Raw genomic sequence first — 12,558 nt, 5'->3', positions numbered from 1 at the left:
TGAGGCAAAAGCAGGCAAAGTTGTTAAAGAATATGCTGGTAAAAAGCTAGAGCGGCACGCAACAAGCCGTTCAAGTCAACAATCCGGCAGAGAATGAGTGCAGGCTGCAGGCTTTCATAGTGTGGCTGATGAGCAGTTTGCAGGTGTGGTTGATTGGAGATTGCTCCCAGCCGTGTCGAGCAGACCAGCAGGCAGAGAGAGAGACACACAGTAGAAACAAACACATACAAACACTATCTGAAGTTACCTACTGTCACTCCAGCTTCTATGAGTATTGGCGAAGCCCTCTAAGCGCTGGGCCCCACTGGCTCCACGAATAGCTGAAGAAAAGTTATTGTGTATGGGAGCAGATTGTCGGGCCTCCTTCCTATTTATACTGGAAGGGAGCCCGAGGGTGGGGCCCACCTTGCGGGTGGGCGTGGACTACAAGTGTTTCAGTGCTACGCGGGTGCGCAGGGGATTACCCAATAGCGACAGCCTTAGAGGGCTTCGCCAATTCTATTTCGTATATGGCTTCGCCCTCTAAGGCTATCGCTATTGGGTTAAGGGCGAAGCATGATGTAGTCTGCGCCCCACTGGATCCGCCCGGTACTAGAAGCACAGACACACCTGCTCAGATAATAACCCATGCCTATTGCGCCATGCGTAATGGCGCATCGCCGTCCCTGGAATATAGCATAACATGAATATTTTCCATGAGGGGACGAAGGCTGGGAACAATACATACCTGCCGCTGTGAAAAAGTAGAGACGAAGGTCATACTTTGCCCAGTGACAAAAAGAGGGGGAACAGCAGCTCTCTGCGTGCAGACAGGCAGGAGAGCGCACGGCTGGATCCCTGACGTCACTCACTCTGAAAAGACACTCCGTACAAAATGTGTCAGAGGAAAAAAAGAAAACATCCCTCTCATAATAAGGAAAAAGGGCCGCTCTCCACGTGCCGAGAGGCAGGAGAGAGGCGCACAGCTGGATCCCTGACGTCTCTCACTCTGAGAAGACACTCCGTACAGGGTGTGTCAGAGAGGAATGGGAGACATCCCTCAAATACAATTGAATAAATGAACAGGGGGAAGACCAAGATGCAGCAGTGCAAATGTCTTCCACTGACCTTCCTGGTGGAGTGCGCATTGATGTTCTCCGGGGGCTCCACCCCAGAGGAGACATATGCTTGTGACACAGCTTCACACAACCAGTGTGACAGCCGTTGTGCAGATAGAGGCTGCCCAATCGAACGCTCTCTATAATGCACAAACAGGCGCTGAGAATGGCGCAAGGCAGCCGTGCGCGCCACTAGCAGGACAGCGCGCGCACAGGACAGAGGAGATGAGACGTGGCTTCTTCCTCCGACCTGTGAGGAGGGGGAAAGAAGCCATCCAAGGTGATCACTCTCGACTCTAAAAGAGCTTGTGATGACATTAGGCATAAAAGCCGGGTTAGGGCGTAAAACAGCTGAACTGCCATCTCCTTGGATCCGGAGGCATGACATAGCCACAGAGAGAGCAGACAAATCACTCACCCTTTTCGCTGATAGAGCCAAAAGTGATACTACTTTGGCTGATAACAGTTTAAGGGGAACCTGGTCTGATGGTTCAAATGGGGCTTTGCTTAGTGCGCGTAAAACCAAAGCCAAATCCCACTGAGGCGCCAGTGTGCGTGACACAGGTCTGAGTCTCCGTACTCCTCGCATAACACGGATGCTGCGCTCTGCGAGCCCTTCTGTTCAATTTGCTGGGAATATACATTGCTCTGATAAGAGCAACGTGTGTGCGCGCCCAGAACAGCAGCCGCCTGGCTGCGTTCAGAAGCTGCGCAGATCGTACTCCTCCCTGGCGATTGAGGTAGGCTGCTTCCATAGCCGTGGCCTGTTGTCTGTGCGAATCAACACATTGATTGTACAGCAACGGGGCGACTCCCCCGTTCTTTTCCGAGATTTAGAAAAATAGCGGAGTAAAAACCGCGCAAGACTCTGTTCCTGGGATGACAGGAGTGTTTCTTGTATCCCATGGAACTGCTGGGGGGAGAGGCTTCTCTGTGATGTGCCATAATGGTCGTCATGGTGACGAGCCACGCCAACCCCGCCGCTGCCCGTGAGGCGAAAGGGCTGCGAGGAAGCCTCCACACGCTGCGTTTCACTCCGGCTGTCATCATGAGGTGTGTACACGCTCAGGGGATGAGGGGAGGTGTGTGCAGTGCTGTCCACATGAGGCGTTATAACGGCGCTCATGGGTTATTATGACCGTGCGTAGGAGGCGTATCTCGGACAGAGGAATGCCGCGAGCTCTGCAGGTTACGGCCCCTATACACGGCGGCGCGGGTTGCAACTTCAACGCTTCTGCCCATTCACTTTGAATGGGGTGACGTCACGATTCGCCGAACTGCATTGTGGGAGCAAAGCGTAGCTTCTCTCACGGTGCTCGATGCAAAAGTAGAGCAATTTTCTACTTTTGACGCCTCGACGGAGGCGCCAGCCAATCGAATCATATGCCAGTACAAGCTCTAGCCAATCAAACCGCGTGCTTGTGTGTCTGGGGCGGGAGATTCATGTGATTGGTTGTTGGTCGAGTTTCAGCCCCCCCCGCCGGCAAGCGACAACGCACGCCGCCGTGTGTAGGGGCCGTTATTAACCGATAGGTTAAAACCAGCAGGCTTCTGCAGGGAGCCCTGCTGACTACTTAATCAACAGATTAGTGGCAGCCGGCTTAATTACCGGCTCTGCTTCCTCGGAGGCTCTCGCGGAGCAGACCAGGAGCGGGGGAGCCTCACTCCCCTTTGAATCGCCGCCGGGAGACCCTATCTCTGGGGTGGCGGGGGAGCGGAGACGTGGGACGGAGCCCTTGCAGCCGCCGAAGGGCGAGTCTGAAGCCGAGGCGGTTGCTGTGGGCGTCTCCGCTTTCGGCCTCCTGTGGCCGGCGTGGACGCCGCGGCTGCTGCGGGCGTTGGTGCCGCTGTGGGCGCTCAGCAGGCTGGAGCCAGCTGTACATGCTGGCGAATGCCGTCCGCCTGTTCCACGGTCGTCTTCATGGACTCCACCATGGTGTGGAACTGGGGTCCGAACAGCTCGTCCGGGCTGATTTTAGCGTCCAGTAGCACTTTTCTGGCCGTCTCCGTAACAGACGCCTGCTTCAGCCAGAGGTGGCGTTGGATCTGTGTATCCCATGCGGAAATCCGCCGTGCTGGCCGCCTTGCTGATTTACTCTGCCTCGGTGGCGGACCGCTCTACCCGTGTCACCACCGAGTTGGAAAGCAGCGCGATGTAATTCGCCGCCGCTTCGTGGTTTTTTGTTTTTTGTTTTTAATAGGATCCCCATTAGCACTAGCATGAGCATTGGCTATTCTTCCTGGGGTCCTCACCCACACAAAACATACATAATACAAACCAGAACGGAACAACTCATAATTTCATGAAAAGTGCATGGTAAGGAAGTGAAAGCAAAAACAAAACAGAAAAAAATAGTCATCACATTTTAGCCATCATCAAGTCAAAACCTAAACAAAATTTTACCAACAATATAATTTACATGATAATACTAATTACTAATTACTAATTGACCCACAAGTACAGTTCAAATTTAATTTGTAGTTCTCAGATATTGTTTTAGCAAATGTTTGAAATGTATGTTTGAGTTGTCTTGAATGATATGGACCGGTAACGAATTCCAGCTGACCATTGCTCTGTATAGTACTGTTTTCTGTCTGATATTTGATCTTGATTTGGGTAAAATGAACCTTTTTTCTATTCCATGTCTGGTTTGATAGTTATGTGTAGAGTACTGTGCTATGAACTTTTGTGACAATATATGTGGTAAGTGTGTCACTGTAATATTCTTTACAAAATTTAACAGAGAATAAATGGACCTCTGTCTAACACTCATCCATTTCAGTGTCTCCAGCATTTCAGTCACTCTGGTTCTGTAGGAGCACTGCAGAACACATCGTGCTGCCTTATTCTGTGCTACTTGTAGTTTATTTAAATCGTTTTCTGAAGCACTAGACCAAACAACAAAACAGTAATCAAGCTGTGATAGCACCAAAGCATCCAAGACTTGTCTCCTGACATCTATTGGCAAATGTTTTACAATTCTTTTAACGAGTGACACACCCCTTCCCATTTTACACACAACATTATTAATTTGTTTAGACCAAGACAGTGTTTGATCTAGAGTTATCCCTAACAACTTAGTTTCCTTGACTTGTTTAATGTCAATATGGTTTAAATGTAACTGCAATTTAGGTTCACATTTTAACTGATGATTTGACCCAATTATTAAAGATTTAGTTTTTCCTGCATTAAGTACCAACTTATTATTTATTACTCACTCTGAAATCATTTGTAGATCCTTATTTATACAGTGACTCAGCTCCCTTGTAGATGAACCTGCTCCATATATTGTCGAGTCATCTGCATACATAACAATTTTGGATTCCTGTAAAACCAATGGTAGATCATTTGTGAAAATAGAAAATAAAAGTGGTCCCAAACAACTCCCCTGAGGAACTCCACAACTGACTTTCTTAATAGTTGACAGACTTCCATTGAAAAAAACAGTTTGACATCGATTGGTCAAATAACTTTCTATCCACCTCAGTGCATTCAGATGAAAACCATATTGCTCTAGCTTGTTCAACAACAATGGATGATCGATGACATCAAAGGCAGAACTAAAATCAAGTAGTACCGTTCCCACTAACTTCCTATTATCTACCTCCACCTTCCAGTCATCGGTCATTTGTGTTAAAGCAGTGCATGTGGAATGGCCCGGTCTGTAGGCATGTTGATAAGCAGTATTAAGATTGTTACCTTCAAAGTATTTCTGTATTTGATTAAACATTATTCTCTCCATTATCTTTCCTAACGCTGGTAATAAACTTATCGGGCGACTATTTGTTTCAGAAAATGATCCAGCTGGATTTTTTGCAAGTGGAATAATTTTTGCTATTTTCCATGCCTGTGGGCAAATACACTTTTCAATACTTACATTGATGATATGGCAGATAGGCTCCGCAACCAAATTAGCAACATATCTAAGAAATTTACCATCTAGATTATCAACACCCGGTGGTTTATCATTACATTTACCTAGTAGACATTCAACATCTGCAATTGACACTTTCTCTATTTTAAATGTACAATTCTTATTTTCCATGATTAAATCATTTATTAGAAAAGTGGAGTTCCTGTTAATAGGTTGCTTCATATCTCTCCTCAAAGTATCCACTTTATCAAGAAAATAATCATTTAAATAATTAGCAATTTGTACCGGTTTAGTCAAAAATTTCCCTTCCACTTCAAGATATGTTGAGGTGGATTTGGGCTTACGGCCCATCATGCCATTGACTAAATCCCACATCTTCTTCTTATCATCATTAATAGCTTTAATTTTATTTCCATAATACACTAGTTTTTTCTTTTTATTTAATGCTGTAACATAATTCCTCAATTTTCTATAAATGTGCCCGTCTGACTCATAACTTGATGAGATAGCTACAAGTTTTGCATCATCTCTTTGTTTCATTAGTTCTCTTAGCTCATCATCTAACCAGGGCGTTCTAAGGTTCCTTACAGTCTGCTTTCTAAGTGGTGCATGTTTATCAATCACTTGCTTGAATAAGAAATTAAAGCCATCAAGAGCATCATCTGGGTTTAGTTTCTCAAGAACTTGTTTCCAACATATCTTTTGAACATCCTTTATAAATGACTCTTCACAAAAATATTTCATTGATCTTCTAACTATTACTTTTGGTCCTGGTTTTGGCACCTTTGTCTTTCTCACAATGATGATTAGATTATGATCAGTGCACCCTACCGGGATTGAAATTGCTTGTGAACATAAATGGCTGAAATTAGTAAATATATGATCAATACAAGTTGCACTATTTGATCCATCTTTCTTTCTGATTATCCTAGTAGGTTTAGTCACCATTTGTACTAAGTTACATGTGTTAGTAATTGTCAGCAACTTATTTTTTAGGGCACAGTGCGACATATTCCAGTCTATGTTTAAATCACCTGTAAAATAAATCTCTCTATCAAGATCACAAACTTTATCTAACATTTGACATACTGTTTCTAAATAAGCAAGGTTAGCATTAGGAGGTCTGTAACAGCATCCCACCAACAAAGGTCTTAAGTGTGGTAAATGAATTTGCAACCAAAGTACTTCAATATCAGGAGACATTAAATCATATCTCACTTTAGCTGGTATTTGCTTTTGAATATACACTGCCACCCCACCTCCATGTGCATTCCTGTCTTTTCTAAATATACTATATCCCTGAATGTCAACTGCTGCGTCATTAAATGTGTCATCTAAGTGAGTTTCTGATATAGCTAAACAATGAATACCCGATGATAGTATTTCCTCTATCTCAGTAACTTTATTCCTTAAACTACAAATATTGATATGAGCCAATTTAAACCCTTTCTTTGGTAACTTATTTGACATTAAGATGGCAATTTAAAATGTGTTTCTCTTTCACTACTTTTTAAATTGAGAGCTGAACCAAAACACACATGTAACACAACTAAAACCACACATACAACCCACCACCTAACTGCACATAAAGGATTACTATCCCTGTGCATACTCACTCACTCAATCACCTATACGAGCAGCATGTAGCTCCCAAACATTTTAGATCGTTGTCAATGTGTTAGATACATTCATGGTAATGTCTATTACACACGATCTTATTTATGAATCAATAAATCAAAAAAATGAATAAATCAAAATGACATTTTAGGAGGAATGAACAACCCCAGAGACCAGATTGGTCTCTATTCAACATCTTTAAACAAAAAAACAAACACCTTATATAGCCCAATAATAGCAATAAACTCATAATCGCAGTTGATGAAATAACTAATTTAAAATAAAATAGTAGATAACTCATAGACCAGAGGATATTGGTCTAAGAGAACAATCAAAAACACAATTCATCAAACCTGCAGCAATTCCCTTTGTATAATATAATTAATTTCAACTCCTAATGGGCTATAATAATCACAATAAACTCATAATCACAGTTGATTAAGTAAATCATTTTAAATAAAAAGTAGATCACTCATAGACCAATGGATATTGGTCTAAGAGAACAATCAAAAACACAATTCATCAAACCTGCAGCAATTCCTTTTGTATAATATAATTAATTTCATCTCCTAATGGGCTATAATAATCACAATAAACTCATAATCACAGTTGATAAGTAAATAATTTTAAATAAAAAGTAGATCACTCATAGGCCAGTGGATATTGGCCTAAAAGAAAACAATCAAATACACAATTCACCACAACTGCAGCAATTCCCTTTGCATAATATAATTAATTTCATCTCCTAATATGCATAACCATACCATCTGATACGTCATGTCCATCAGTCCTTTCCCACCTTCATTTCAGATCTTAGTTGAACTCGGGCTTATCACTGTTTTATAGAAATGTTCAGCTTCACTACAGTCCCGATACAGTTTTGTCTGTCCATTGAAGGTTACAATAAGTGTTGCGGGGAACAGTAGTCCATGCCTCACCTCAGCCTTACGCAGCTTCATCCTGAGTTCATTGAATAGGGCTCTCCTCCTGGCAATATCCGCAGTGATATCAGGAAATATCTTCAGTCGCATGTCTCGGAACATGATCTCTCCCTTGCTTCTTGCCAACTTCAAGATAGCTTCCTTTGCTTGATATCTCTGCATTATGACGATCATAGGTCTGGGTCTCAAATCAGTCCCCTGGCCAATCCTGTAGGCAATCTCTACTGCCGGCTCACACGAGAGCGCATTTCCGAATACCTCCTTTAAAAGGTTTGTCATAAAGGCAATGGGATCGCTCTTCTCTATATCCCTTCTCAGTCCAAAGACACGTAGATTACATTTTCTGGTTTGAATCTCCATCCTCTCCATTTTGTCTTTAATGTCTTTGTTTTCCTTCATTAGATTTTGGTTTGCAGTTTCGAGTATAGCAACCTTAGAATCCACATCAGTCAGTCCCACCTCCATATCACCGATCCTCTGACAACATGAGTCGAGTTCTCCCTTTAAAGTATCAAGCTGCGGCTGGAATCTCTCAAAAGCAGCCCCTATCTCCTCTCTCATTATGGAGCGTATTAGTGCCGACATCTCCGAGTGGCTCACCTGTGAGGACCCGCTGTCCATGGCGCTCTCATCAGCTGTTTGTGTTTCATCCACTCCAGACAGATCGCTGCTCTCATTTAACGCCACTTTAGCCTTTCTTCTTGATTTCTTCGACGGCATTACATTCCCCACATTATACTCTCCTGTGGACTTTGACTGAACAACTTGATCATCCGTTCATAACCAGATTTTTTCAAAAAGTTTGAGACGGGAGCTATACGCTTTCAAAATTCACACACTACTTCCGCGCATGCGTGTTATACACCTGAACATCAGTCTGGGCATGTGAAGGAGAGGGGGAAAGCATGTTCGGCCGCCAAGCTGGCTCCGACTCTGTCTCCCCCGTCCGGGGGAGAGGAGGGAGGGGAGAACCGAACGATGAACCGTGGAGGGAGGCGGGGCAGGAGTTGTCGGAATCCTACCCGGCACTCGGCCCCAGGGACACGAGGCCCCGTCCGCGGGCTCGTAAGCCTGGACGGGCCAATCGTCCTCCTCGGCCACAGCAGCAAGAGCGTCCGCTCTCCGCTTCCTGTCGCCCGAGGGGAGACGGGCGCAGTGTGTGCATGCTACCTGCTGGTTTAGAGCCACGTACGCGTGCTCTGACCCCAGGCAGGATTCGCATACTGCTTTTATCTCTGCTGGTCATAACTCATTATGAACCCAGAGCCACATGAGGGACAATCTCTCACACAATTGTTACTCATGTTTACTCTGCAATTGAAGTGTCTCTTGTGCTTCAGTAACGGTGTGCTGAAGAAAAGAGGGAGCAGATTGTCGGGCCTCCTTCCTATTTATACCGGAAGGGAGCCCGAGGGTGGGGCCCACCTTGCGGGTGGGCGTGGACTACAAGTATTTCAGTGCTGCGCAGGGATTACCCAACAGCTATAGCCTTAGAGGGCGAAGCCATATACGAAATAGAACAGGGGTTTCAGGGACGGGCAGTGACAGTCGGTCCGTTCCTCTATATGTCTGTCGGTCTCAAATCTAAAGGGTGCGATAACGATTTTTATCCAATATGCATAAACAGCGGACACTGTTTATACGCAGTCCTCACAAACCACACACGGCCAGATAGCTTATCTAACAGTTAGAACCTACATACGAGACACAACCTTTATAGTCAGAAAAAAGTGTGATTATTTTTCGGATATTTTACAAATATGATATTATGAGTACTGTGGGCCTACATACCTTAGTGTGATTATAAGTACATGTGAGTGAATATTGGCATGCACATTCGTTTTTATACCTCCTATTCATTGTCTCAATACGCTCATACATCTTAAGAAATGTATCACCAAAAATGTTAAGAATGTTTTTAGAGAACGTTATGCTACCTTTCCATGCCCGGCGCAGTGGGAGGGCCAGGGAGGGCCGGGCCCTCCCATTTGACATTCCTGCCCTCCCCCAATAAACACGTTTTTAATTATTTATAACAAAAAAACGTTTTTTTTCCGTTTTTTTAATTATAAATAAACAGTGAACTTTTACGCTACGATGTATGTGATGTCAGATAGTAACTAAAAAAAAATCCGCAGGCTACTTCAAATAAATGCATGTGTCTGTTGTGATTTGTGATTCGTCCACATTTAGACCAATCACAGCGTCACACTCTGCCGCCTATTCTGGATTTGTTTATTGTTTATTGTGCATTCTGTAGACTCCCATTTATGTTTGAATTACAAAATGGACATCAGAAATTGTCTCAAAAGGTCTAAGGATTTATTAAAACGAAATAGCGGTGAAAGAACTGCAGCCGATGGTGCTGCTGGCGACCCTGCACCTGCCGTTGCAGCAGCATGCCTTAATGTCACAAGCTTGACCTCGGCAAACCCCGGGGCTGAGTTAGCGAGCCCAAACCTTGACTCATCAAGGCGGCCGCCACCAACGCTGTCCTCCGAGGCCCAGCTCCTTGTGCCCCTACCATCACCACCTGCGTTGCCACACCCTGTACCACACCCGCCAGCATCCTCCTCCTCCTCCTCCGTGCCGGTGCCTCTACTACAGACACTACCTTGCAGCACATCAACAGGTACTATTGGGCCCACAACCGCTCAAAGACCAACAGCCCCAGATGATCTTGGGGTTAATAAACCCAACCAGGTGAAACTGGATCGTTATCCAGGGAGATTGCTTTCAGGAAAGAAGCGCACTTTTGCCACTGCATGGTACAACAGACCATGGCTTGAATATTCGTTAAAAACAGACGCAGCCTTTTGTTTCCCCTGTAGACAGTTTAAAGTAAATATGTCTTCATCTGATGCAGCTTTTACTGTCTAAGGTTTTTGCGACTGGAAACACGCATTACAGACCGATAAAGGACTGCTAAGGCATGCCGCATCAAAAGAACACATTTCATGTGAGAGTTTGTGGAGAGAGAGACAGATACGCGAGGAAACAAATCAGGAAATTAGTACTTTGGTGCACACAGATCTGCTGGCACGGAACCGTTATTACGTGTCACCTGTCGTTTATATTATAGCTTTTTTAGCTGTCAACCAACTCCCTCTCAGAGGTGACCACGATTCCCTCCACAGCATGTCCGAGTGCAGTGCATAGGAAAATAAACCAGGCCCAAGGCGGGCTAAACAATTCATCGTCTCCGTCTCTACTATTTGTGTGCAACGATGAGGAAGCGGCAACGATGAGTGCAACGATGAGTGCAACGATGAGGAAGTGCAACGATGAGGAAGCTGCCATCCTTAACCAGTCTGCCTTGCTCGTGATTTACCAGTGTTTGTGCTGCCACGCACACAATGTTTCAAAAGTGGTTTCTATGTTGCCCTTTATTTGTGTATGTATTTGCGATAAGTGTGCATCTTTACACAATGCTGTTGCTCTTGCTGTTTGATATATATTATGCCGCAGGCCCGCAGCACATGACGGTTTTGTGTTATATGCCCTCCCTTTAGATTTGTTCTGGCGCCGGGTCTGTACCTTTCAGAAGAACATTCTGGGAACCAAAATAAAACGTCCTGCTGAAAACGTTTTAAGAACATTAGGGCATAATTTTCTAACAATGTCATCAAAAACATCTTAAGAAGGTTATCAAAAACATCTTAAGAAGGTTATCACAAACATCTTGAGAAGGTTATCAAAAACATCTTAAGAAGGTTATAAAAAACATCTTGAGAAGGTTACCACCAAACATTTCAAGAATGTTTTTAGAAGTAGCCAATATAAGGCTTAGCCATCTTGCCAAATAGTGAGCCTGTGTTGATGTAGGAAAACTAGTTAGAACTGGTTTATAAATGGTTCTTAATGATTAATAAAGGTTTTACAACCTAATTATAAACCCTTTATGAATCCTTTATAAGGGTAGTCTTATTGTAAAGTGGGACCAACCTTTTTATTGTCATTTGTAAATGTATTAAGACCTCAGTGGATCCATCCCGCTAACACTTTCCTGCCTGCAGTCATATTGGGGGGGGGGCTGCAGCCTGAACAGATGCAAAGCACATGGACATTAGAATGTGTCAAAGAAGGGGACTCACTGTCTGTACTGTCTTGTTGGGAAGCCTGGGGTTTGGCATTTTGGGATTGTGTCGCCATGGAAACCCTCGATTTGTAAAATTGTGCATGAGCTACTTGAGGCCAATGCCTGACCTGTTAAAGAGCATCTTGCAGGTTTTTCTTCTACATTTATGCTTAAACTTGCTTGAAAATTACAATTAAAAAAGTGAATGTAGGATTTGATATGTTTTACGAGACATAAGGGCAGGAATTCAGAGGGAAAGGAGCAATTTTGAGCTCTGCTCTTAAAAACGGCTTTTTTTTAAGGTCATACGTCAAACGCGTCATATTACATGACAAAGGGTAAACATCTCCGCTCTCTGACCAGGGGCCGTATTCACAAAGGATCTTTAGGGCTAAAAGTAGCTCCTAACTGGCGAATTTAGGAGAAACTCTTAAACATAATGGGCGTGTCAGTCTTAAATTTAGGACTCCTAATTGTATTCACTAAGAGCAATTCACAAAGTATTTTAGGCCTAAAAGTAGCACCTAAGTTTAGGAGAGCTTAAAAGTCCTCGAGAGGACTCCTAACTCAGTAAGACCTATTCACAAAGAATCTGAAAATGGCTGCGAGACGAAATGTTTTGGAGACAATGGAAGACTGTGAATTGATCAAGAGATATAGGCTAAATCGTGAGGGTATCACACTTGTTGTGGAATTAGTGCGGGATGCAATAACATCCCCGACTAACAGGAATAACCCGATTAGTCCGGAAATAAAATGTTTGGCAACACTACGATATTTAGCAACAGGGAAAATGCAACTTTGCAATGCCGACGATTGAGGAATATCGCAACCATCAGTCAGCCCTGCCATAAACCAAACCATCAACGCGCTCTCTAGACCACATATCATCCAACAGTTTATCCGGTTTCCTTTGGACAATCAACAACTACACAGGATCAAAGCCAACT

The sequence above is a fragment of the Notothenia rossii genome (genome assembly GCF_949606895.1).
Source record: "Notothenia rossii genome assembly, chromosome: 8".
Lineage (NCBI taxonomy): Eukaryota > Metazoa > Chordata > Actinopteri > Perciformes > Nototheniidae > Notothenia > Notothenia rossii.
Note: the sequence above shows the minus strand (reverse complement) of the source record.